Source organism: Neltuma alba, unplaced genomic scaffold, assembly GCF_004799145.2.
Source record: "Neltuma alba isolate B1F8T4 unplaced genomic scaffold, ASM479914v2 tig00002907_pilon, whole genome shotgun sequence".
NCBI lineage: Eukaryota > Viridiplantae > Streptophyta > Magnoliopsida > Fabales > Fabaceae > Neltuma > Neltuma alba.
This window is the reverse complement of record NW_021633066.1, coordinates 692,292-719,066: the sequence shown is the minus strand read 5'-3', so window position 1 is coordinate 719,066 and position 26,775 is coordinate 692,292. Positions and strand designations below refer to the sequence as shown.

The 26,775-nt window shown below is 32.1% G+C and overlaps 1 long non-coding RNA gene across 1 annotated transcript; it reads left to right on the top strand.

Moving 5' to 3' along the window:
* Window positions 1-1,272: 1,272 nt before the first annotated feature.
* LOC114739751 (uncharacterized) lies at window positions 1,273-1,989 on the top strand. Its single transcript, XR_003739636.1, has 2 exons — window positions 1,273-1,313; window positions 1,655-1,989. It is a non-coding gene; the product is annotated as an uncharacterized LOC114739751 (long non-coding RNA).
* Window positions 1,990-26,775: the final 24,786 nt, after the last annotated feature.

Below are 26,775 nucleotides of genomic sequence, written 5' to 3'. Positions count from 1 at the left end.
TTGGAAAATTCAAGGAAAATAGTTAGAAGATAATTTTTAAGCTGAGATTTTAGGATAATTATTTCATGGATTAAAGAAGCTAATGGAAGAAGAAAATTCATATAAAATGTCCAAGTTTGACTTCTGGAATTATTTGATTTTCCTAGAAAATAGAGAAGGATCAAATTGAAGGAAAATAAAGACCAAAGGGCATGATGGTCATTTCACATCCCTTGTCCCTTTTAATCTGCCATAAATGCCTCCTCCCTTCTCATTCTCCTCTGCTATCGACTTAAATAAAAGGAGAAGGAACAGAGAAAGCTTGAAAGGGCGAGAGGAAGACAAGCGACCACGGGGAAGAATCAGAGGTGTTTTCTTTGCATGTAAGTGTGTTTTTTGATTAAGGTGAGTCCTTCATGCTTTCGTCTATCCTTGTTTTTTTTTTATTGGGGCTTTATGGGAGTGGAAGAAATAAATGAAAATCCAGCCCTAGGGAGAGAAATTCAAGAATCGCATGAAAGCTTTGACCGAAGCATAAATTTTGAGTTGTGTGAGAGTAGTCCTGCACTTTTATGCTGCTGTTTGTGTTCATTTTTTTCCTGGTACCTGATCGCTGAAACAGGGGATGGGTGATTCAGGGGGGTTAGCTTCGGACTTTTCTTTCCTTGGGTATAAGGCTGAATATTGATGAAATTGAAGACAGGTTTTATGACCCACATATATAGGAAATTGCTCTTGGGCTGATTCTATTTTAATGACATTCTCGAAGACGTCTTTGAACCAATACCTTCATTGTTTTATGCGGATGGCATGGGTTCCATATTTGAAAGGTGAATGAATAGGAATAGTATGATTATAAAGATTAAATAATGTTATAGGATATTTTGGAGGAAAGGCCGTGAGGTTTAATGGAAGAAAAAAAAAAAAAGGGAGTTGTAAAAGATATATATATGTGTGCGTGTGGGTGTTTGGCTATTGTCCATGTCAAATCTGGAAAAATTTTCCAGATTTGCTTAAGAATGTGGCGTGAAATATAGGAAGGGAAGAGAGATGATTAAACCTCAATATAGACATATTAAAATATTTTTGGAAGCATGGGATGCTGTCCAAAATTGTTTAAAGTGTGAGGATAGATATTGAAATCTGGAAAAAAAAAAGTTTATAGATTAGCAAGGTTGTTGAATTATTTTTGGGAGACTAGGAATAAATTATATATATAAATATTAATCTGCCCTTACCCATATAATTTATAGGATTTGATATTTGTTCAATTCCATCGAGAAGAGAGCCAACGAAGAAGCAAGGGAAAGTTAGTGCGGAAGAAAAAGCAAAAGGTAGTAACTCTTTTCCTTTAATGTGATTGTGCATTGATTGCCACATGCTTGGATGTGCCTTTATGCTGATTGTGCATGAGAACATGTAAGTTGCCGTTGCATGATAATAATTGTCATGACAATATGCGCTGGTTTCCATTTATTTTGGAATGTGAGCGCAATAGATAGCGATTGGCTATATGGGTGTATGATGTATGTGCATCATTGATTATATTTGGATGCAAGGTGTTGTTCTCTTTGGCCTGTGTAGCATGTTGTTTGTGATTTTGTATGATTACGTGAAAGAAATTTGTTACTACTGGGATTCTTTAGAATCTCACCCCTTCTTCCATGTAATACAGCAAGAGCAAGTACTCATAAGGACAAGGGAGTAGTGATCGGTGGAGTTTGAAGGTGCAGGAAGCTAGCGATCTTTTGTGTATATATATTTTGCTTAAAATGCATCTTATTTTGAAGTGAAGATATATTGTATATCTATTTTGGTATGTAAATATTCCTCTATAAGGAGGTGACTAAGGGTAGATAAACCATGGTAACTGCTATTGAAGGAAATGATCAATATTTTGATATAGTTATTATTTTGTCTAAAATTATGTGTATGTATATATGTAACTCGTTGTACGAGCCTATGGCCAAAATATTGAATGTTAGATCCTACTGGTTATAATTGATTTGATATAGGATCCAAAAGGTTGGATGGAAAAAGAATGGGTTCGATGGTTGAATACGAACCATGGGTCTCAGACAGTTTTTACTGGTTTTGTAAAAGGGCTAAATTGGGTACTCGAACCACTAGACATGTTACTTTGAAAGTGAATTTTTGAAAGGTTTAAAAGTTTTCAGAAAATGTCATTCCTTGAACAGGATTAGACTTCATATTTGAGATCTAAAAAAGAAAAAAGAAAATAAATTGTCTTCCCAGGGATTGGAACTTGGCTTTTAATGATTCGAGATTAAATAGAACAACTCTATTGGTGTATAAATGATAGTCGTTACATTCTACATTAACAACTTTCTACTTCTATAACACACAACACACGTAGGTCTCTGAATAAAACTTGATCACAATATAATCTTGAAAATTAATATGTTTCATTTCACAACTAACACATTTCAATTCTAAATTTACAACATTTTATTTCCATAACACACTTGCAATAAGTCTTTAAACAAAGTTTGATCACAATACAACCTTGAAATTAACGTGTTCTATTTTACAAGCAAATACATTTCAATTTCTAAATAAACAACCTTTGTTTTCTTACTACACGTTTAATAAGTCTTTAAACAAAAATTTACCATAATATAACCTTAAAAATTAACGTGTACCATTTGGCAGTTAATGCATTTCAATTCAAAATTAGCAACTTTAAGTGAAGATCAAACTATCAAGACTAGCAGAGGAAGATCTAATATAGAAATTAACTCACTATTGCCTTCTTGATCGATTTTCCAACTTTGCAATGGTAAACGCCAAGTTTCTATCATTCAAAACTCCTATGCAATGCGAGAATGATAGAAAATCCTCTTCTCTATAAGTTTCTAATGAGGAGACATTAGAGTCATTTCATAAAATTTTAAAATCCCTCTTTGGGTCATGTACCCTAATTATGGCTTTGATAAATTCATTAACCCAAATAAGGATTTGAGTTATTTAAGTGTCTTTTTGAGAGATTTTTCCTAAAAATTATACAAAGGGCCCAAATACCTACAAACTTGCAAAATTAAAGCAAAAATGACATAATTGTTAAAGTTACATGACATCCTTTACTTTTTGTAGTGGAATCCATGCTAAAATTATAAAAGTATCAAAATATCCCTAACTCAAAAAGTTAAAAAAGATAAAGGTGCAAAAATAATCATAAACTTTGCCTAAAATATGTCCAACACTATAGCTTTTTAGAGATATAAAAATATCTATGAATGTATGCATTTAACAATATACCCCCATTGAACCCCGCGGGGTTAGGTCGACTGGCTGGGGTCGTCCTAGCTTAACCACGGATCTCGGGTTCGAGACGTGGGAACGCAGCACTCCAAGGGGCCAGGGGCGCCGTCCGTATGGATCCTTGCAAGCCCCCGAATCCGGATTAGTCTGGAAACGTTGTCACGGCTGAAAGACGCCTATTTCCCTAGGATACCGGATGGAGTAATCAAAAAAAAAAAAAACAATATACCCCCATTGCTATTTATAAGATCCATTTTGAGGTTGTTGAGCATTAAATGCATTTTTTAATCAATTTTACAATTAATTAATTTTTCCAATGCATTCCTTTTCATTATTTTTGTCATTATTGCTTTATCTGATTGATCCGCTCATTTGAAAATTTAGGACCACTGCTTTGGGTTTTCAGTTTGACATTTGTGACCTGCTGATTGAGACACCGTAAAGACAATTTCAAGGACGTCACGGGGTTCCCCCTTTTTCTTTTTGGTTTTGGTCTTGGAGAGTCATTCATCGCGCGCGCGCGCGCGCACGCACACACACACACGCAGAGACAGAAACTGTTTCCCACGTGTTGATTGATGATGGCTCCATCAAAGATCGAACAGCTAGAATTGCTCCACGCACAAATTGGCTCTATGTACGCGCGCACATAATTTTAGTGTTAATATTTTCGAATTTAAATTCTGTTTGGCTCTAAGCCTGCCCACAATCTTCCTTTTCGGGACCAATTTGATACAGCACAATGAACACGAATTTTTTTTCAAGATTCCGAGCAGTCAGCCTGGATTTGGAGATTTTAATAATCTAGATCATGCTTCTGAAAAAAATAGTAGTAGTAGTAGTAATTGAAATATATTGTGCATAATTATTTGAAATAAAATGTTGCTAATTAAATGTAATAAAATCTGAGTTTTGTTTATCTTATTTAGGTAGTGCGAATGAAATGTATATTCATTTATTACATTTACGTTAGATTTTTTTAAAATATTTTACCAATATTTTAATACATTTCATTCGCACCTAATTCAGGAACTCACTAATCATATAAGTTCAAATGATTCCACAATATTGTGCTACCATCAAAACCAATTTATGAGTGGGTTCAGAGTTTGTTCTCAGCATACGACATTAATTAGACAATAAAAAATGACATACAATCACCTTGAGTCGATGATTAATAAAAAGAGATGGCATTTGGAAGTGCGTAACAAATTTAATTAAGTAGATTAAAGAAGTCAAATAAATTAGGTACTTATAACAAATATATCTTAATGTCCCTAAAATATCTCTGTAACATTAGATTTTAAGTAAATTATTTTGGAAAAAATGATTAATATGAAAGACAAAGTAAATTGAGATCTTTTATATATTCATGACACAATCTAACCCATAACTAGCTCGTATATTAGGGAGTGAAGAGAGTAAAAATTAAAGAAATTGATCATATAGCTTGCTTTACAATTAACCCAACAGAAAATTATTTCCTATTTAAAATTCTTCGATCAAATTCTGATAAATTCCCCACGCAAGCATGACAAGAGGCGAGATAGAGATGTTGAGAAATTGAAGGCCACACCAAATTGTATGTGGTCTTGCTCGAATTGGACAACATATCTAGGAATATGGTAAAGACGTTTAATTTGCTGAAACGGTTGAAAAAAACTAAAATGAACAATATATGATTGTCCTTTCCATATATATTACCTCCGGTCTTTATTATAAGACCCCGTTTGACTTTTTGTTTGGTCCTAATTATAAGACCCCAATCTATTTTGTCTATCATATTTATGCATTTTTTTCCAAAATAATCCTTCTAATAATTATAGTTCTAGCCAATACACTTAATTAGCAAGGATATTTTAGGAATGACAACACTTATTTATTACAAATAACTAATTTAACTTACTTCCTTAATCTCCTCAAATAAGTTAACTGGGTCTTATAATTAGGACCGGAGGTAGTATTATTTTTCGCTTCTTGTTCTCTACTGCAACTGATAACAGGTTGAAATGAACATCTTCCAATCCTAAAAATGCGTCCAAAAATATATATATAATGATGAACCGTCAGTCGCTGGGACGGAGATATTATGTTTATTTTTCTTCCCAAAATTTTCCTTCTAATTAGCTTTGCATTGGCCCGCGAAAACACAAGATAAACTCACTTAATTAGTACAACAATTATTCTAGCAAAATTATTCAAGCTTCTAATCTTCATCTCTCTCTTCAATCCAATTTGATTATTAATGATCAAATCAATTCTAAAATTAAATCAATGTGGATGAATCCCAATTACATAAAATCTTCAATAATATATATCTATATAATATTGGGATTAAGCAATATTATATTGTGACGCTTCTCTTAACAGTGATGCAACGGGATTCATACTTTCATGCTACGGCGGCATCAGTTCATCCATTAAAACTTAATTTTTAATTCCAGGAACTCTTCTTTTTTCGTGCTGCTTAACTCCACCCGTAGCAAATTAACAATTACGAATAAAAGACTTTTTCACTTTAATTCTATAACTCTGAACCCATTTTTTTAGTGTATTAAAATTCAAGGCTATCTGGGTGTAGTTAATTTGAATTTTCCCATAAATCAAGCAAATGCATTAAAAAAATTGCCTTGTGATAATTGATAATTCAATTAAGAAAATGAATCATTTCACTAGAATCAGAGAACCATCATATCCATACAGTAAGTTAATTGGTTCAAAAAGTTAATAACAAATAAATAGAGAGATAAGGTGATATGAACCCAGTAGGAACGTGTTCTGAAAAACCCATAAGTTACAAATTGAGCAGTGAGTGACAGAAGCAATTAAGAAATAAAATAATAAGAATAAGAAAGAGATAAGTGATCTTGAAACTATTGAGGTAGCTGCATCTGGAGGAATATAATCCATTAGACTGAACCAACGTGTGTCACGCATAAATTGGCTGGATGTGTGTGCATTTTACGGACCAATTTGATACAGCACAAATGGAGATGACTCATCAAACTTTGACACTATATGCCACGTCAACTGTTGTGTGTGTCTTATATATTAGCATGGAAACACAAAGACAAGGCACAAAACAAAAAACGAACATGGATATATATTTGGTCATGGAAGTGGTTCTTCTTACTAAATAATAAATGTATCGTGAATGTACTCATATGCATATCTTTTTGAGGGGTTGTCAATGGGTACATATTTACATATGGTCCATCTATAATGTACTGTTCTATTCCTATTTATTAGTCACTTGTAGAGAAAAAATTTGTTCCTAAATATGTGTCACATGTAGGGTAATTAATGAGGTTTTTTCTTCAATTTTACCCCTGTTGGCTTAATAAACTTAGAGGCAGATAAAGTAAATAGGTGAGAGAAAATATAAAACATATTTTTAATACCCTTTTTTAATAAGGGAATATGTGAAAAAGGTGTCAATTTAATATATTTTTAGGTATGAGACTTGGAATATAAGTAACTTATAAATAAGAATAGAGTGGTATATAAAAACTCATTGGGAATGATTATGATATATTTATCCTCTAAATGGTAGAAAGAAAAAAAAAATCATGTCATAATGGCAAGAGAAAATTGGTATTAAAAAAAAAAACATCCTTGTTTTGAAATTTAATTAGCTAAAAGAATCTGAATTTGAGGGCGTACAAGTATAATCCATGGGTACAACATATCTTCTATTGTATACAAATGACTTTCATATTGATGATTGTTGCATATTATTGATGATATGTTGAATGCAGCCGAAATATATTGCACTCATAGATTATAGTTTCATTTACTCAAATTTAAGTTCTTTTAGCCAATTAATTTTTTAAACAGGAGTTTTTTGACTAATTTTCCGTAATGTTAAACATTTGGCTGAAGAAAACCTACCACGTAGCTATTCTATTCCACTTCCCATAGTACAAAAACCGACCTAGAAAGGAAAAACGGTGGCATAACGGTAAATTTTTAGCGTTTTAATGAAGTATCTAGGTAAATCGGTTAAGCTCAAAACCAATATAGTTTAGGTTTTTTAGGTCAGTATATAGAGTACTGCTCCGATCCACAATATAAGTTATTTTAACAAATTCATCAATATCAAAAAATAGTAATTAATTCGTTAAATGCGTTTCAAATTAAAATTTTTTTGTCAGCTTCACCCATATTAAATGAGGTTGTGAAGGAAATAAAATACAGAGTCACATTTATGTATTAATTGCAAGGACAAAATTAACAAGTAAACATTAATCACTCCTCAAGTGACTCGTATATATTGTGGACCAGACAGAATATAAGTGACATAAAATATCTACTTAAGTAAGTTGTTTAAGCATTAAATAAGATAATTAACTTTATTAGTTGTTGTGAATACCGTCTTGACAACATAGGGCAACTTTTGAATTATCCACTCAATTATGCTCATTCTTTTTAGGGATAATACAAAGTTTAGTCCCTCAAATTTGCTTTCATTTTGGTTTTAGTCTCTCAAGTTTTGAATCATAAGTTTTGGTCTTTCAAGTTTCTTTTCATTTATAATATTGGTCCCTATAATCCAATAAAAACTTAGATCATTTTGTTACCATTCTCTCCCTCCCTCTCTCTCTCTCATTCATTTGAAGCTGTAGTTTGGGGTTTTTAATTAGTTAATCTGTTCGCTAGGACTTGGTTAATCAAAATTAGTTGATTGGGAATGTATCTGGGATTGTGCAGTTAAAATTTTGGAATGTGTTTGATTTAAATTGGAAATATGAATTATTTTGTAGTTAATTAACTAGCTTAATGTAAGCAAAATTGCATGTTTATATAGAATTCTAGTATGATTTAGATTAAGCTTAAGAAATGCAAAAAAATGATATTATCCGACGCTGTCTCTTAGATATCATTATCTAATCTAGTGATTTAAACAGTAGTTGGCAAAAAATGATTTAAATAATAAATGAAAAAAATTATTGAAATAGATAATTTTCTGATTTTATGCAATAATAATTCATAAAAATATCAGAATATCTAAATTTTTCTTTTGTGTTCTAAAATAGTTGGATTATTTTGTATCCTGATCATTTGAGAAATGGAACTATTAATATGCCGAACACAAAATAATCCAAACATATACAGAAAATTAACTAAAACTGACACGGATGATCCTCACAGCAAAATACAAGAAATGAATATGTAGAAGCTTCACGGGCATAAACACCAAAGGGACAGCACATCATCATGTCCCTTCCCTGTCCATTGTAGCAACAACACATTGAAGGCAAGTAGAATAGATGACACACATAAGAATTGTCGAGAATGTGAAAATTAAATTCCTTAATCCATTCATGGTCAACATAGACTTGTTCAATAATGATCTAAATCCCATCGAGGCCTCCCCCACAGCTCCTGCCAAGAACAAAAAAAAAGGATATATTTATAACCATTCAAAAATAATCTAGCATGTGAAAGTGACAACGAGGAAAAAAAAAAAACAGAATATAAGAAAACTGAGAAACCAAGTATGGCTCCAGTTAGTCTAAATCATTTAGCCAAGCAAGCATATCACTTGGCCCAATCCCACAAATCAACCTTTTTCCTTAAGTTTTAACAAAAACCACTACAATCTTGAGACAGCTATCAGATGATTGGACCACTAATCAATCACCAAACCCATCTCAAGTAGGGCTTCATATTAGTATAACTAAAATCAGTAATGAAAGAGGAGGAGAAGACGCAGAAGAGTTATTCTGGTGAATGAGATTCAAAGCAGTCTTACTACCAATACTTCCAGGGCACTTAGTTGTATATAAAATACTCAGTTTTTCTTCACTTGCCACCGCCCTCCTTAGTTTCTCCAGTAAAACTCTTGTTGAGATCAGACTCCAAAGGGAAGTAAAACTACACAAGTGTAAAAGTTAAAATAGAACCATGATGATGAGAGCGAGAGATTGTGCAGATGAAGGGCTTAATCCCAAACCGGGCTTTTCAAGAATTTGAGAGCATTAAAATAGGAGGAGTGCTAAGAGAAATCATATAATTGCATAGTCGATGGCAAAAAGACAGTTCACAGAAGATGAAGATGAAGATGAAGGCGATTGAAGGCTCGTCCAAGATTGAGGCAAGAACAAGAAGGCATACTAGGTCTTTGAGGGGTGCGATAAAGAAGACAATGATGGAGTTGGTGGACAATGGACCAAGCAGAAGAACAATGAAAATGGTAAATCGTAAATGAGATGCGAGAGAAATTTTGCTTGGATATTCATGGGATGCCAAAATTATACTGGGAAAGAGGAGCAGCATTTAACACGGGATGGAAGCAGGAACGCCAACTCCCCAAAACAAAGGAAAATGGAAAAGTTGGCAATAAATGGAAACAATAAAGGGAGATAGAACAGCCAAAGCAGAAGCATGCACCAAGAATGAAATTGCGTGTACGTAATAGGCCACTTGAAACATATGCTGACATAAACAACCAAGGACCAATGTAATGCAAAAGAAAGCACCACCTAGGATCTCCATGTGGACCAATCACGAAACTGCTACAAGGTTTATAGGATATATAGACAAATAGATATGATTTTACTTATAATACATCAAGTAATAATATACCAAGTAGGAGAAATTTCTCGTTATATTCTTAAAAGTATACATTTAAATTATATTAATTGCGATACCCGATTCAACCCCGCTTGAATCTCAACCAGGTATTACAAGGTTTCAAGTACAAAGTTGATTGATGATTGTCGATTTATGTGTTTTGGTGGCTCTTAAAATCCTTTTAAAAGTTACTTTCAATATGTTTTACACAGACCAAAGATAACTTTAAATTTCATTAACTCTCATTTAAAATTTAACAGATTTTCAATTTTATCCCTACTTAATATATATATAATACTTATGTGAACAAAGTCAATACAATAATAAATGAAGGATAAAATTGTACATCCATATAAAAAATTTCTCTCAATACCCTTTAAATATGACCAAAAAATGTCTTCCCTCTCTATCCTATAAATAGGACCAAAGGAGTATATTGGATAAGCATTCTTTATTGATTTCACACACTAATTAATGTGTGTAATAAATAGGAGTAGTTTTGGGTGAAAAATATAATAGATATATCTCATAAAGAGGGATTAAGGTTTTATATACAAAATCAAAATAAATCCTCTAATCAACTTCTTTATTTAGAAGTTGATGGATTATGACTTTCGAGGTAAGCCTAATCTTATCATGGAGCTCAGAAATAATTTAAGAAAATTATTTAGAATCAAAATAAAGCTGTACTTCTCAAGTGTTTTATACTTTTTTTCGCTTCAAGTGTTTTATATTAATTTAAGGAAGCACATTTCATAATTAAATCTTCTAAACTTAAAGTAAATATATTTATATCATAAACATTAAAAATTAGTACATTATTATGAAAAAAGTTAATTCTCAAAAAGTATTAAAAAGCAAAGTAGTTGAACTAAGCAACACTGTAGATTACAACATTATGGCAATTAACATGCATGTGTGAATTAAGTTCAATAAAAATTTAAATAAAAATCGAAATACTACATAAAACTAATTTTAAATTATTAACAACTACTGATATCTAGGATTATTATTGATTCCTTCATTACATCTTATTAATTATTTTACTTTGCTCTGAATATTTTGATCCATAGGTTTTTCAATCCTTTTTATAAGATCCAAATTCTTGAATTAGTCTAGTCCTTGTTATAAAATTATTCACTAGTACAAATCAAGATAACTAAGCCGTCTCGGTGATGAAAAATAAGGTTTAAAAAGCGTGGCTGATGTCACTTTTATAAATATCGGCAAACTTTTTAGATTGGTTCTTGAGACATAAGGTCTAAAATATAGTTTTTTATACTGGATATTTATACAATTAGTCTAAAAAGTAGTATAAATAAGTTTAAAAATAATATTTAATATATTTCTAGACTGACTGTTTTATAGCATAAACAGCATATGATATTTCAGTTCGAAGTATGGCTCAATCTTTAAATTTCCTTCTCCACTTATCTCTATATATATTTCTAGTGCTCATGCTCATACACAACACCCCATCCCATGATTTGATTAAAAGTTCAAATGAAATTGTGTGTCTTCATACGCACTCATACTTTTACATTTGTTTGAATTCTCACAAGTTCTGTAGGGAAAAAAAATAAATTGTGAGAGAGAGAGAGAGAGAGGGAGAGAGTTGTGGAAGAATAGTTATTGATCTAATTTTAGTCAATAAATTGTCCTTCCTATTTATAATTGTTTAATCCCTAGCCTAAAACCAAATCCCCGTTTCATCTCAAGATTATCGTAATTATCATAAGTGAGAGAGAGTGCTTTACTTTTTTTCTTAAAGTTTTCTTTTTGGAATTAAAAAAGAATAAATATAATAATAATATTAATAATCAAATAAGTCCAAAACCCCAAAAAAAATGATGGACTTAAATGGGCCTACCCTTTAATTTTAAGCCCTACAAGACCGACCCTTTTAAACCCAACTTACCTGTGGAGATCCCAAAATCTGAGCCTAACCCTCCACTTAAATGGGTTTAAATGAGCCAACTCGATGTACTTGGCCTATTTTCTGACTCTACTCGTCAATTCAATCCAGAAAAAATATATTTTATGAGATGTGTTATTGCTATTCCTAATTATTGGACTTTATGTTGCCATTTTGAAATTTGGATTATTTGTTATTGATATTTTTTTTGGTTGGATTTTTTGTTGCAATCTTGTAAAATTCATATTTTAAAAAAAATCACAGATATTTTTTATTCTGAAATTTTTTTATTTATTTTGTTCTTCAGATTATTTATTAAGAAACTGGTCTTTTTTTTTTTTTTAAAGATCAGTTGTACAACCGGCCTTTTAGCCCATTTAGAAAACCTCCTTCATTCTAGTCATTTATTGATAGCTTGCTAATTTCCCTTGTAATTAAGCAAATTGTTGTGGTGGCCTGTAAGCAGTGAGGTGGGAATTGGTATTCATTAGATCTGGACTATTCAAATATGATCTATGTGGTTCGAATTTAAAATTTTTAATTAATTATTTTAAATAGAAAAATTATTTTTTAAAAAAATAACTAGGACGTTATCATTATTTTAGATTTTATTCATATTCAAATAATTGTTTTTAACAAATAAAAAAAATCAAATATAAATTGTCTAAATCAGATCTAGCCAATCTAGATATGATAAGGTTGGGGTGCTCATTTCTCTTCCCTTTGCTTTTTAAACTCTATTAATGGATGCCACGCAGGCTCCCATTTCCACAACACACCCTCTCACTTTCTTATTATATACTACCTCAAGTGCTAATTATAAAACCTCGTTTGTAGACTATAAACAAGATCTTACAATCAAGACCGGAGGTAGTATATTGCATTCTCTACAACAATAAAGATTGCTTTCTCTTCTCTGTTTCTTCTTCTCCTTGCCTTCCCCACTCAACACCTAGCCCTAGCTGCAGAAGATGCCGTTGACATCAATGGCAACGCTGTTTGCCTGGCATGGAATACCGCATTCTGGATGCCAATGACCATAACCATGGAATTGAAGTCAATCAATTCGGGGATGATACCTGAGCCACCACAGTCTCAATTGGCTCTGACGATGACACTATCAAGTTGGAAGAAAGAACAAGTTTCGAATTTGCTGAGGTTTATCATTGTGCTGAACCAGGAAAGTGGAATGCTTCCATTCCTGGCGGCAAACAGTACCTGGTGGTGATTGGTCCAACCGATGATATTGTAACCATGCCAGGTTAGTTCGAAATTGCCTGATATGATAATTCAGCCAATGCGTATTATATTAACTTCGAACTTGGAGGAAAAGATGTTTATGCTCTTATGATCACAACTTACGAACATAATAAAGACTTCTATCTTGTGGTGTTGGCTTCTGATGAGAGCTATGAAAATTTCAACGTTGTGTTCGAACCACTATCACTGCCGCCGCCCCTACCATCCCCCACGCCATCCCCTCCTCCGCCATCCACCTTTGCGCCTCATATCCGAAAGGTAGTCCGTTGAGTGATTAATGATGTAGACGTTGGTGTTTCATATGTTAATGTACTTGATACTGTTTAATGAGCTCTCCCAAATATTGCTCTCTCTAAATAAATCAGTTTTGTATGTTACCAACGATTATGTGTTTTGAATAAATGATGATGTCGTTTGCTTTGTTATGTCCTGGGGGATTATCTTATTTTAAGCAATTTTGTGCTATATGAAATAATTAAGCGATTTCTTTTTAACTGATTACTGTTTTATTTCCTGAGTATTGCCGGTGAGATATTTATTATATTATAACTATTTAGATATTAATTCGGTTAACTAATAAATATCCCGAGTATGGTCTATAGTCATTTTGGGCCCAGTCCAAGGTGGGTATTTGACTTAGTTAATTAAAGTTATTTTTCTGATAGTGAAAAATATGACTTAAGGTAGACTGAATTTAGACCGAAACCCTAATTCTATTCTCTACTCACTCTTTGAGGGTTCTCCACTAGTGACGGTTACATTTCAATTATCATCACTGTACCTAATCACCAGCTGGAAAATTCCTTGTACTACTTTCTATAACGGTATTCTTGGCTTCACAGCTTCTGTCACTCAGATCAATGTCTTCATCAAATCAACTGAACTAATGACAAGAGGTATTTACAAGTTTTCTACTGTGACTCTTTTGAGCATCGTATGCATGTATATATCCGGATTGATTAAATAATATATATATTTATGTTGTTTTGCTTACATTGCCAATAGACCAAACTGGACTCCCTGGAAAGTAAGTTTCTCAGAAAACTAAATACTCTATCAATTAAATAAAATATTATCGCAAAATTTAAAGTAAAAAAATAGCAGCGTAACGTGTGTGTATGCTGACACACTAGAGTTATCCTAGTGCCTATCTCATACCAAATAAAATCTCCTAATGTTCTCTAATTTCTAAATGATTCTACCCCAATTGGATTTAAATAAAAAATTTATGAAACTTTTTATATTGGAAAAAACGAAACGCATGACTTACAAACCAATACTAGCTAGAAAACACTAGACTCTAAATACAAGGAGATGGATATAGAAATAAAAGATAACACTATCTCTTGTCTTCAATATGAGAGTTAGTTATTTATAATAAATTGGTGTTATCTTTCCTAAAACACCCTTATTAATCATATAATCATCGTGGGGACTATTGGGGATGAAATGAATAAATATAAAAAATAAAGTGAATTGGTGTATTATATTTAGGATCAAACTGAATCACTAACTAACTCTTATATTTTAACTAGAGGTGCTATAATTAATCACAATAGTCCTCACTACTAACAATGTATAACAGTGGAATAAGGTGAGGCAGAAGATAGAAAAGCAATCATTTGATGATTTATATGCTACCCATTAAATAATTTTGTCAATAAGGTTCAGATTTAATCATTCAACCGTCAAATTTAATTAAACATTTCTTATTTTAAAATAAATCTGTATGTATTTGATGCTTGTCTCTTTTAACCGTCAAGTTAAAAGTGGTTTTGCTTGAACCATCAAAATTTAGGCGTAGTTTAAGGTCAGATTTTGAATGTTCATTTGCCTCCAAACATTTCCAGCGCTCTGTGATTGCCTCCTCCTCCTCCTTCTATTCACTATCTTCTAATGGGTTTCTCACTTTTTCTTTGGCCATCTTCTTGAGCTTGTGAAAGTAGTGAGTTTTAACCTTACCTCCATGTTCTTTTCACCGTATGTGGGCGCCTTTTTTTTTTTTTTTGGGTGTCCTCTAGTTTTTGGGAGGTTGTTGCAATTTTTGGGTTCCTTAATGGCCCATTTGGTAGCAAGGAATTGAACGCTGGGAAGTGAAAGTGAAAGTGGAACCCATATTTTTGGTAGTTTGGTAGCATGGAATTCAATTCATGATGGAAGCCACTTTTATCAAAATCGATGGAAGGGAGTTCCTTGCCTACTCCCATGGAACTCAGTTCCAGTTCCAGTTCTATGAGGCTTTTTCCTCCCTGCCCTTTGCTCTTTCTCCTTCCCTCCACCACCACCAGTAACAAGGGTCCTCCACAGTGACGGTGGCGAGGACGATGACTCCTGCAAGGACAATGGAAGACGGCAACGATTCAATCGAGGATGACAGAGGATGGCTACGACCCCAGTAGGGATGACGGAAGATGACATCGACTCCGGTGAGGACGACGGCCTTTGTCATCTCTCCACCTTCTTCAGCCTCCTACTTCGACCCTCAGCAAAAAGGTTTCCCCTCCTTCATCGCCTCCCATTTTTTAGTGAAATGAAATAAAAAACTGCAATCAAAGCAATAGAAGATATAGATCATTAGAGAAAAAGGAGAGCTTACTTGGCTTCTTAGGCTTCCCATAGATCCATTTGCAGATGACGCTTCAAACTCTCACGAACTGACATGGTGGGTGTGTAAATAGGATTAAGGCTTTTTCCTAATTTTCTACAAATCTGAAGTGGATCGAGACTAGTTTGTCACTGTAATATGTTCCATTTCAATTTGATTTAGATTGCTACATTGTGATCGGTGCTATGTTTGATTTTGCCGGCGGCGATTTTTTCCCCCCTAACGATGGATCGTGGCCAATGGAGGATTTTAGGCGGTGGAATTTTTGTGTGGGGAAGGGTATCTCAGTAATTTCGCATTTTAATTACACATATAAATTAAAAATAATACATCAGTTCCAAACCCCATACTAAACACACTTTAAAACTCACCTCTTCTTCTACTTCCACCTCCAATTCTACTTCTACTTGCACTTTCAGTTTCATTAAAAATCTTCCGAACAGGGCATAATTGTTTAGATTCTAGTGAATTTTCTAAATTATAGCTTATGTCATATCCGGTACTAAAATGTCGATTAAACGTGAAAATTTAGGGCATATATGGGCTAAATGAGACGCTAGAGTTCAAAGTGAGTGAAACCATGAGAGAAAAGTCAAGTTAGGATGAAAGCATAATTTTAAAAAGTTTCAGACTAAAAGAAAGGGATAAATATGAAATATATGTCTGAAAATTCAGAAAAATTTCATAAATTCAAGATAAATAGCAAAAAAAGGTTTTGAGGTATTTTTGAGGCTAAAAAGAAGTATTAGAGGTAAAAATACCCCAGAAAGAATTTATTGGAATGAAAAGCCTATTTTTCAGTTAATTAAGTTATATTTAGTCAAAACTGCATAATTTAAAAATAATGCAAAGTCCCAAATAATTCGAAAGATGTGGAGGATAATTATTTGAAAATAGGAATGAATTTTTGGAAGAATTATGCTAATTTTCTTGGCAAGAAATTTCCCAAAAGGAATTAAAAATGACTATTGGAAAATGCTCTGGTTGTAAATTAAAGGAAATTAAATTAAAGAAAAGTCCAATGGCAATCTAGCTAATTTTTGCTATATTCAAAGGCAAAAATCATATTCAAAAATTAAGCTCAAGGGTTGGATTAGAAGACAAAATGAATGGCCAAGATTTACCATTGACAAGCAGACCTAATGATGATCACATCCTATTTTGACAAAGAATGATTGGTTGACTTGATGAAGATGCAAAAATACCCGTTACACTTTTACTCGAAATGCACTAAGCATCATATGCTTTTGGAAGGTATGAAAGTGACTTCCCACTTTGAAAACTGTAGCGAAAACAACACAGTCGTTAAATTTACATAACAACCCTTACTTTTTGCGGTGACACTACTCATTCTAATATTATGAAACTATCAAAATATTCTTACTCCTTGTTTGGATGGAAAGAAAATGAGGGAGGAAAGAAAACTAGATGAAAATGAGGAGAGAAGTGAGTTTTTTCTTGTTTGGATGAAGAGAGAAAAGCAGGAGAAAAGAAAAGTAGGAGAAAACATAGGATGTGGGGCCCATGTAATTTTCTCTCCAACTTTTATCTCCATATATGGAGAGAAAATGAGAAGAAAACTCACATTACTAGTATAACTTCCCTCATATCAGGTGAATAAACATTTATGTTGCCTTTAATGCCATTTTTTTAATTTTATTTATGGCTACTTCATAATTTAGCAAATTATCTCACTGCAGCCAAGTTCCAAACCAACATATAAACTATCTGCATTTTTTCACATTCAATGTAATAATCGGAATTCGCACCAACTATAGACACACATACACATATTTCTCCATCTCTTTCAACTTTTATAATAAATTTTTATTATTTAATAATAATTTTAAATAATACATATTTTTTTTATTTTCTGTTATTATATGTAATTTAAAGAAATTATCTACTTTTTTATTTTTCTATTAAAAATAACATTTTTTTACTAAACTATTTGATTTTTAAATATAATAACATGATAATATATTTTTATTAATTAATTTTATTTTAAATTATTTGATAATATTAATGTTATAATTTTTTATAGTGATATTTAATTTGGTTTTAAACATAATATTTTTTCAAATAAAGATACTTTAGTTATTCATATATTTGCTTTTTTTTTTTCTCTCCTTCATACAAAACAATAAAGGTAATAATATTTTCCCTTTGGTTTTCTCTTCTCTCCATTTTTTCTCCTCCCATTTTCTTTCCTCCTAATTTTTCTTCCCAACCAAACAGAGCATTAACTCAAAGAAAGGGGATAAGGTGCAAAAATGTTTTAAACTTTTAGCCAAAATGCACTAAACCCCACATGCTTTCTAGAGATGCAATAATAATAGAAATTGCGTGATGAGAAAATAATGAGATAGTAATTTTATAACGAGGAAATGAAGCCCTTATTTTTGGATGTAAAAAATCAAGATAGGAAAAGTAAAGGAATGAGGGAATCATAGATTGTTCAAAATTTTTATAATTGTTAAAGAACGATAATAATTATTAAGAAATATTTACAAAAAAATAAAAAATTAAATAAAAATATTTAGTAGTATAGTAAGTTATTTATATATTTATTTGTGTGTTTGTATATTGTAAAAATAATATATTTGTATTTTTGTTTGTGAAGTAAAATATTATATATATAATATTTACTCTCACCAATTTTCCTTGGAGAAATAATATTCTTGGAAAAATCACAAAGACCCTGAAAAATTGAAAACTGTGATTTGAAAAAATTAGTTAAATTAGTTATTTGTCACAAATATGTGTTGGTATTGCATTGGATGATTGCAATTATCTATTGGTAGGAACTCTATACGATCAAAAGGAATATTTTAGAAAAAGATGAGAAACAAAGTGAATTGATATTCTGTATTTAAACCCAAGTCCAACCCCCAACTGGATTTTATATAAAGGACTGAAATTAGTGTTAGCATAAGCAATGAGTATATCTAATGAAGGCAAGGGAGTGAACAGATATAAAAGATATTCTAAGAAATTCGACAAATATATTTTTTAATTAAAATTTATATTAAAATAAATTTTATTTGCTAATGTGCCCTTTTTAGTAAATCCCTGATTTGCTTTTGATAGTTTGCAAACTTGGAAAGAGAAAAAATCAAGCCGCAAGTAGGAGTGAGCGAAATTGAACCGTAACCAAAAACCAAACCAAATCTAATTCAATTTCAGTTTTTCGGTTAGGTTATTTTAATTTGTGGTTACATATTCGGTTTTAATTTTTAAACAATTAGGTTTTTGGTGTTTGGTTTGGTTATTAGGAAAAAAATTCTATTAAAACCGATATACCAAAATAAATGTATAATATATTTATATTTAATAAATATTATTATCATAAATACATATGTGGGTGTAAGTGAGCTCTTTAAATGTATTTATGTTTAATAAATATGGTTATAATAAACATTATTACAATAAATCACATTGAATAATGAAATATAATTAATTAATGGTTGTAATTATGTTTTATTATGTTTTTTTAATATAAAATCACTTTACACATTTATACATTCGGTTAACTAAATAATTGAACCAAAATATTTCGTAATTCAGTTTTGGTTAATTTGGTTAATCAGTTTCGGTTAGGTGTTTAAAATTAGCTCCATTCAGTTATTCAGTTAATTCAGTTGTGAGAATGGCTTATCACCCAAGAGGGGGTGAATTGGGTGTTAATTAAAATAAAAAACTTTTTTGCAATATAAGGAAATTCATAAAAAATTCTGAGTATAAAAACAAAGAATCAACATAAGCATAATCATAGTAGTAAAATAGTTTAGCTGGAAACATAAAGAAGTAAGGGAAGAGAAGATGCAAACTGTAATTTATCCTGGTTCGGTCCTCACTGACTTATGTCCAGTCCCCAAACTCCTTATGAGATTTTTAATCCACTGTCTCCCTAAGTTTAACATGGGTACTTGAGAACCACTACAACCACAAGTTTGATCCAGGCACTTGTGACATCACTTACAATCCTTAGACTAATCAATCTATTTAATAGCAACCTCACACTGAGGTAAATACTCCCCCTTACACACTGTAAGGATACAATCTGATAATGATAATGAAGATTGAATATTTCTACTTCTCAAAGAAGTGATAGATGAATCTTAAGCACATCTGGGAAACTCTCATCTCTATCTCACGAATACATATGTCATAGTCTTTGAAATACAAAGAAAGGGAGTTTTCTCTTGGAGCTCTAAATAATAATATGTTGATTCGGCATTTTAGCATTTGATGTTGTAAGCTCAGACTCTCCTATTTTTGCAGTTTTGAATGCTCTTCTATTTATAGATGATGTTTGGCATTTGATTGTTGAGCATCTTCTTCCCATTTGGCTTAAAGAATATGACTGTTGAAACTAGCCGTTGGAACCTTATGACAAAAGTTGATTCTTCAAGTCATAAATTTGTTATGGCTCTTTACCTAAAATAATCTTTCTCAAATCAAGTGATAAGTATTTGATAACAATAAGTTGGATAGTGTAAGTTAAGATCACAAGTCATGGGTTCTAGATATATGCAACACCTCACTTTTATATACTAATAGGATCATTTTAATGTCTGTGAATCACTACCGCCAGGTTTCCGTCCTGGGAAAAGACAGGGAATTTTTTTTTTCCTTTAACATTGGAATCCGTTGATCAAATATTTCAAACCTTCAGATAACTGATGAGTGATCCAATATCAACCCTGCTTTCAACTTAATCTATTATCACTTAAAATAATTTCATACTATACAATCTTATAATATTATATCAAAAATAAAGCAACGCTCTTGGTTGACAGCATATACGTGTACCTGGCAATGCTCACATCCTTCTTCTAGAGGATACAAAATAATATTTCCATAGAGCAAGTAAAGTTACTTGCCCATATATTTTGCTATACAATTTACAGAATTATAACAGGTATCTCTGCTCTTCAATCAGCCCACCTTCTTCTTAAACAACCTCCTTGTCCTTCGGGCTACTAGCTTTCACTGTTCAGCATAAATGGGAGGGTGAGATTCTAAAGAATCCTCGTAGTAGTAATTTCCATCAAACAAATGTGCAGATTACATAAAGCATGCAAAACAAGCCAAAGTGGAACATAACCTTGCAAGCTAATGCAATTAAGCATTTATGCGCAATGACAGATAGACAAGCTGAATAAATAATGCGCAAATAATTGGCAATCACTGCCCCATGTCTATTAGACAAGCTGAATAAATAATGCGCAAATAATTGGCAATCACTGCCCCATGTCTATCAGCTACACGTGATCACAGCTAAATAATCCATGCAAGGAATTAAGGATTACATGTTCTCGTGCTTTAAACAGCAATATGGCACAAACAGACATGCAGCAATCATACACAAGTGTAAGGTAGGAAAGAACTACTACCTGGTCCGCATCCCTCCAAATCAAACCTTACCATTCTCTTTCTTTCTATTTCTTGGTGGGCTTGAGCAGATATAAAAACCTATCATATTAGTAAGGTAGATCAATACTTCATCCAACTGTATCTCATAAATTAAATAACTCTTTAAATCCCAAATCTTCTTTAATCTCTACCCTTACGTAGCAGTTGATCATCCTGGACAACTTTTCTTATTCAAACTATGGAGGGTTTCCTTCCTTATCTCAATCCATACAGTTTCTTTACTTAGTAACATTCTCAATGACTTTATTAACACCTAAATTCCTAACTATCATTAGCTTTCAATAATGCTCAAATACTTCCCAATCTAAAACTTCTAGACTTCTATATATCTCCAATCAATACACACATGTAGCAAACATATAAAATATATCAATTATGTTTTAATCACCCATTCCATAAACCTCGCAGCCTAACCTCCTCCTGGAAAACAATTCCATATTCAATATTTTCCATCCCCAACTTCCACGGTCAAAACAGACAACAGTCAAGTTTATATATATTCGCTTATATAACCCCCAAAATTCTCACATTTAACTAATTTAATTTAGACTTTATAATTACTTATTAACTCCATCATTGACTTAAGGCATTCAAATTTAATTCAGTAATCCAAAATCATTGCTCAACCTCTAGAATATTAAAGAATGCTCTCTCCATAACGCATTGCCCTGCATATACTCGTATCCCTCAAGCTTCCAAGTTCAAGAATAATTCCTACCCATTATTTAACCATCTGAAATTAGTGTACAGCTCTTGAAAACATGGAATACTCATTTTCAAACCATTTCCAGCTTCCTCAATATGAACCTCAGAAAATGCAATCCCAAATCTTCCAGCAACGACGACATATATATGAATGTATCTCCCAAGTTCTAACAGCAATAATAACCGTGTGTATACATATAATATTATACTCTTCCCAACTTACAGAAACAGAAGCTACATATACCGAAACTATATATATATCAGTTCGGTCTCCTCTCAAAAACCAGTCATCATCTAAACCAGCGACTATCATACACACACACATAAGTTTCGGTTCTCCCCTTTCATACCGATCCAAAATCACCATCCCACATTTAACACACCTGGCTAGATACACACACACACACACACACACACATATATATATTCAGAAGTCAGCCAACACAGAACATATATATATACTACTCCTGCACGTTACCCTCAAAGTCAATAACACACATGAATATATATTTTGCATCTTCCTCGATCTCTTCCTCCAAACCAAAACCAACCTTAAACAGAAGATTTTCCCCTGTTTAGAATCAGCAGAACCAGACTCCCCCAAGCCTTTAACCCCTGTTCGGCCAAGTCAAAAACAGAGCAACCATTCGGTACACACATACACACATATACATACATACATGCATATACTTATTACCTCATACTAGCTTCGTAACTTGACCTTGAAAATTCACTACCCAGATTTGAACAGCCATAACCAGAGGGAAGATGAATCATACAATTCGAAAATCATCACTAAACATTTCCAGACACACACCCCCTGTTCGGACAGCAGCGCAAAGGCAAGGAAAAGCACATGCAAGATCAAAAACTACTTCTACCCACTTCTATCTTACCGACAAACACCATTTCACCGATCCTTTTCTTCCTTTCTTCACTTCCTCTCACTAACCAAATTCTGTCAGTCTACCTTTGCACCTTATTAAGCCACAGACCGGAGAAAACAAGAGAGGAAGGAAGTTCAGGAGGCTCACCTTAATCAAGATCGCCAGTTGCATGCAAGGAAAACTCCTTCGATCACCACCTCCGGCACTACTCCCTCTCTCGAGTTCTCTCACTGTCGCGGATGGAAGGAAATGAAAGAATGCCACGGTGATCAGTTATGTAATGAAGAAGTGAATCAGGTGGCTAATGGAGAAGGCAGCACGTGTATTACATAGTTGCTGGACCATTTTGCCCTCTAAAATAATTATTCCTCCAGTCTTATCCCTTTCCTATTTTTCTGAAATATAAGATATATCCAGAAATTAAACCAAAATATCCTGAATGGATTTTTCTTATCCATCACAATTGGTTATCCTAAAATTCTCATATTAATTATAAATCTCTAAGTATTTTTCCATAATTTCTAGAGAAAATAAACCATTCTTCTCTTAAAATTATCTATTAAAATTATTTAAGCCATTTTTGGGGAAATACCTTTTCCAAAATGTCTCTAAACCCTAAAAATCATTATTCCATAATTTTCCCCCTTTATTTGGCAAATCAATAATTTTAATAAATTTTTCTCTTTTCTATTCATCCTAAATCATAAAATTCAGGGTGTTACAATATATAACAAGATTTATCGTAGAACAAGCTTACTCAATAACTTTATCGATAAATCCCTTGATCGATCATATTATTGATCAATTAACAAAGAGATAGATTCAATAGATATGTGCATTTATCAAGTAAATTGTAGATCAAACAATGATAGAATAAGTAATCGATAAATGGTGAAATATAACTAAAGTGAGTTTATAAATGGAAATATTTCTCGGCTCAGTACATAGCTCATTTGTGCCTTTATATCTTTCAAAAGAGAATTATATGATTGAAGAAACCTGAGAAAAGCTTGAAGATAAAATGAGAATATGCTATAATAAATATCATCGTGAAGTACCAGCTTGAGTAATGAATTGATGCCTTGATTGAACAGATGGTTGATAATCACTTCATTGATCATCTTATCGATAAAACTAAGCTATTGTGAAAACAACCCTTAAGCAAGATGATTGAACATTTGATCCATAGAAGTCTGATCGATCAAAGGAGACTTTGACAGTTATACACAAAGATAAGTTAATGATCGATTAAATGATCGATTATTAATTAATCAATTAAGTGATCGATTAATGATTATGAAAAGTCTTGATTTAGAAATTGACAGAATAATGCTTTGATCAAAAAAGTTATATGAAAATAATGCAGAAAGATATGATGATGATTGATTGTGTGATCAGTAAAAGAATGATCAATTATTTGATTGATCAATGACTGTGAAAAGCTTGTTTTAGAAAATACCAGAGTAATGCTTTGACTGATCATGTGATATGAAAAAAGGATGTAGAGACCATGATGATCGATCATATTATTGATAAAAGGATGATCAATCCTGGATTGTGAAAAACCTTATTTTGTATAGAATACTTTGATAGAACACATTATCAATTAACCAGAAATGTTTTGTCACAAAAAGTTCAAACAAGTTATTGATAAAGTAATGATCGATAAAGTGATCGATAATACAAGAACTATTCGACACAGTAATTAAGTCAGGAAAACTTCACCAGTTATCTGAGTCATTATCGATTACCTCTTGATCGATCAGGTGATGGATAATCTTTATGTTATACTCATGGAAGTTTATATCTTTACCTGACAATTTATCAAACAATATGTTATCGATTAAAGTTTCAAATGTAGAAAATAAAATATTCCTTAATAACTCAGTAACTTTATCGATTAACCTTTAATCGATGATGTTATCGATTACTTGTGCTTTCATATTTTCAAAGATAGATTAGAGTGTGAGCATCTTAGTAATGCATATGAAGATAAAAGAGAAGAATTGAAGAGATAGTACTAGGAACTCAATAAAGTGACTGAGTATGCAGTTGCTTGATGAAGTCCTTGAGTTCAGTTTTCCTGTTATGAAAATCTTCTCTCGTTACTTGATAATGACCTCAAGTACATGTGTACTTGATAATGTTATCGAGTTGAGTTCCTTAAAGATCAAACTCCACTGCTCGATAACATAATCGAGTTTCTTTATGCTCGATACCATACTCGATAAAGATCTAAGTTTCCAAAGTCTATTCTTCTTGCTAACATTCTCGATAATCCCAAGTGAAATTCCAAAGCTTTTTCTTCTTGCTTGATCATCAACTCGAATATCAGTTTACTCAATAACTGGCTCAAGTAACAACTGATAATGACTTTTAATTTTCTCATTTCTTCTAGTGCTTTTACTCAATAACATGTTTGAGTAGCACGTTGCTTGAGAGCTTAATTGATCAATGTAGAACTTTTGGTCTTTGCCTCAATAAATTCGAATTCTGATTCAAGCAAAACGAAGGTCAACTTTGAGTGATCATGAATCATCCAATTCAACTCTAAATTTTGCAAATGACCTATCCTAGAAAGCTCTTTGAGTCTACTTTCTAATGCAACAAGAAGCATCCCAAAATTTGTTGTAATTGCAAAGTTATCTTCATCACAATGAATGAAGGTTGGAATAAAGACATTAAACCTAACTGTAAAGTTTCGAACACATATCTCCCTCATATGAAACTATTTGAAGCTAATCCTAGTGTCATGAACTGTGTTTTGAGTCTAGTTTCATATTAATCAGGTTTCACCTCAAACGGATTTGTGGTTTAAGAGACATTATAGAAATACGGAACATGTGTCAGAGCTAAACGGAGAACGGAGCATAACAGAGTATGTGTTTACTCGATAATGAACTTGATAAGTGTCTACTCGAGTTCTTGATCGATTAATGCCCATGAAAATCATCTCTGAAGCTTATTTTCAATGTTTATATGAAGGGTGGCTTAATATTGATGATATAACTTTTAGTTTGTGCATTTTAGCTTCTGATTGAGCCATTCAAACTTCTGATTGAGCATAGCAACCTCCAATATCAAATTTAGAAATTTGAATCTTGATATTTCCATTTGATCTTGCAAGGCCTTCTTTTCTCAATCTCTCCTCTTCTTCTTCCTCTTGATCATTCTCCATAACTCAAAATTCAACATAATAACTCCTTTCTTTTCTTAAGGAAACTATACAAAATATTAAGTACAATAGTTAGTCAAAGTATGAGATAATTAATTTATCCAAACTTTTTGCTCTATTATTTGACATCATCAAAACTAATCATCATATCTAACATTAGTTATTACTAAAAATCAAACTGAAAAATTGAATGCTCATCCTTGGCAATGAGAACAACCTTGGAGAACTCAATTGCAGCGATAGAGAATTGTGGAAGCATAAGGGCCTGTTTGGTAAGAAGAATTAGTTAGAATAGAAATAAATAGAAATGAAATGGAATGGAATGAAAAATTTCTAAGTAGTGACATGTTTGGTAAGCACAAAAATGAAAAAATGAGTTGATGAAAAATTTTGTGTTTGGTTGGATGAAAATGGATAGAAAGATTGTGCAATTTTACCATATTATCCTTAATGAAAGAATATAATATTATTAAATAAAAATGCTTTTTAAACTTTAATAATATAATTAAAAAATGCAATAATAAATTATAATTTAAATAAATAAACATTGATAATCAATATAAATAAAAAATTCATAATAGATTCTTTTTATAAAAAATAGTATAAATATTAATTTTTTATAAAATTAAATAAATAATATAAATAATGATACGAACATAGAATTTGCTAAGATATCAAATCAAATCTATTTTATTTTGATACTTATGACCTTATAGAACAACAATAATTAAAAATAACAAAAATAAAATAAATAACTAAATTAAATCGGGACTTTAATTGAGGTGAATTGACCGTAGAGATCTCTCCTATATTCTGTTGCAGCAACTTCCTTTTCAAATGCTTGTGGCTCTAAATGCCTCTATATGTTTGGCTCAATGAGAGGAAGGGGAGAGGAGGGATTTTAATGGAGGGAAGGGGAGGGGAGAAGAGTGGAAGGATTTTAATATTATCT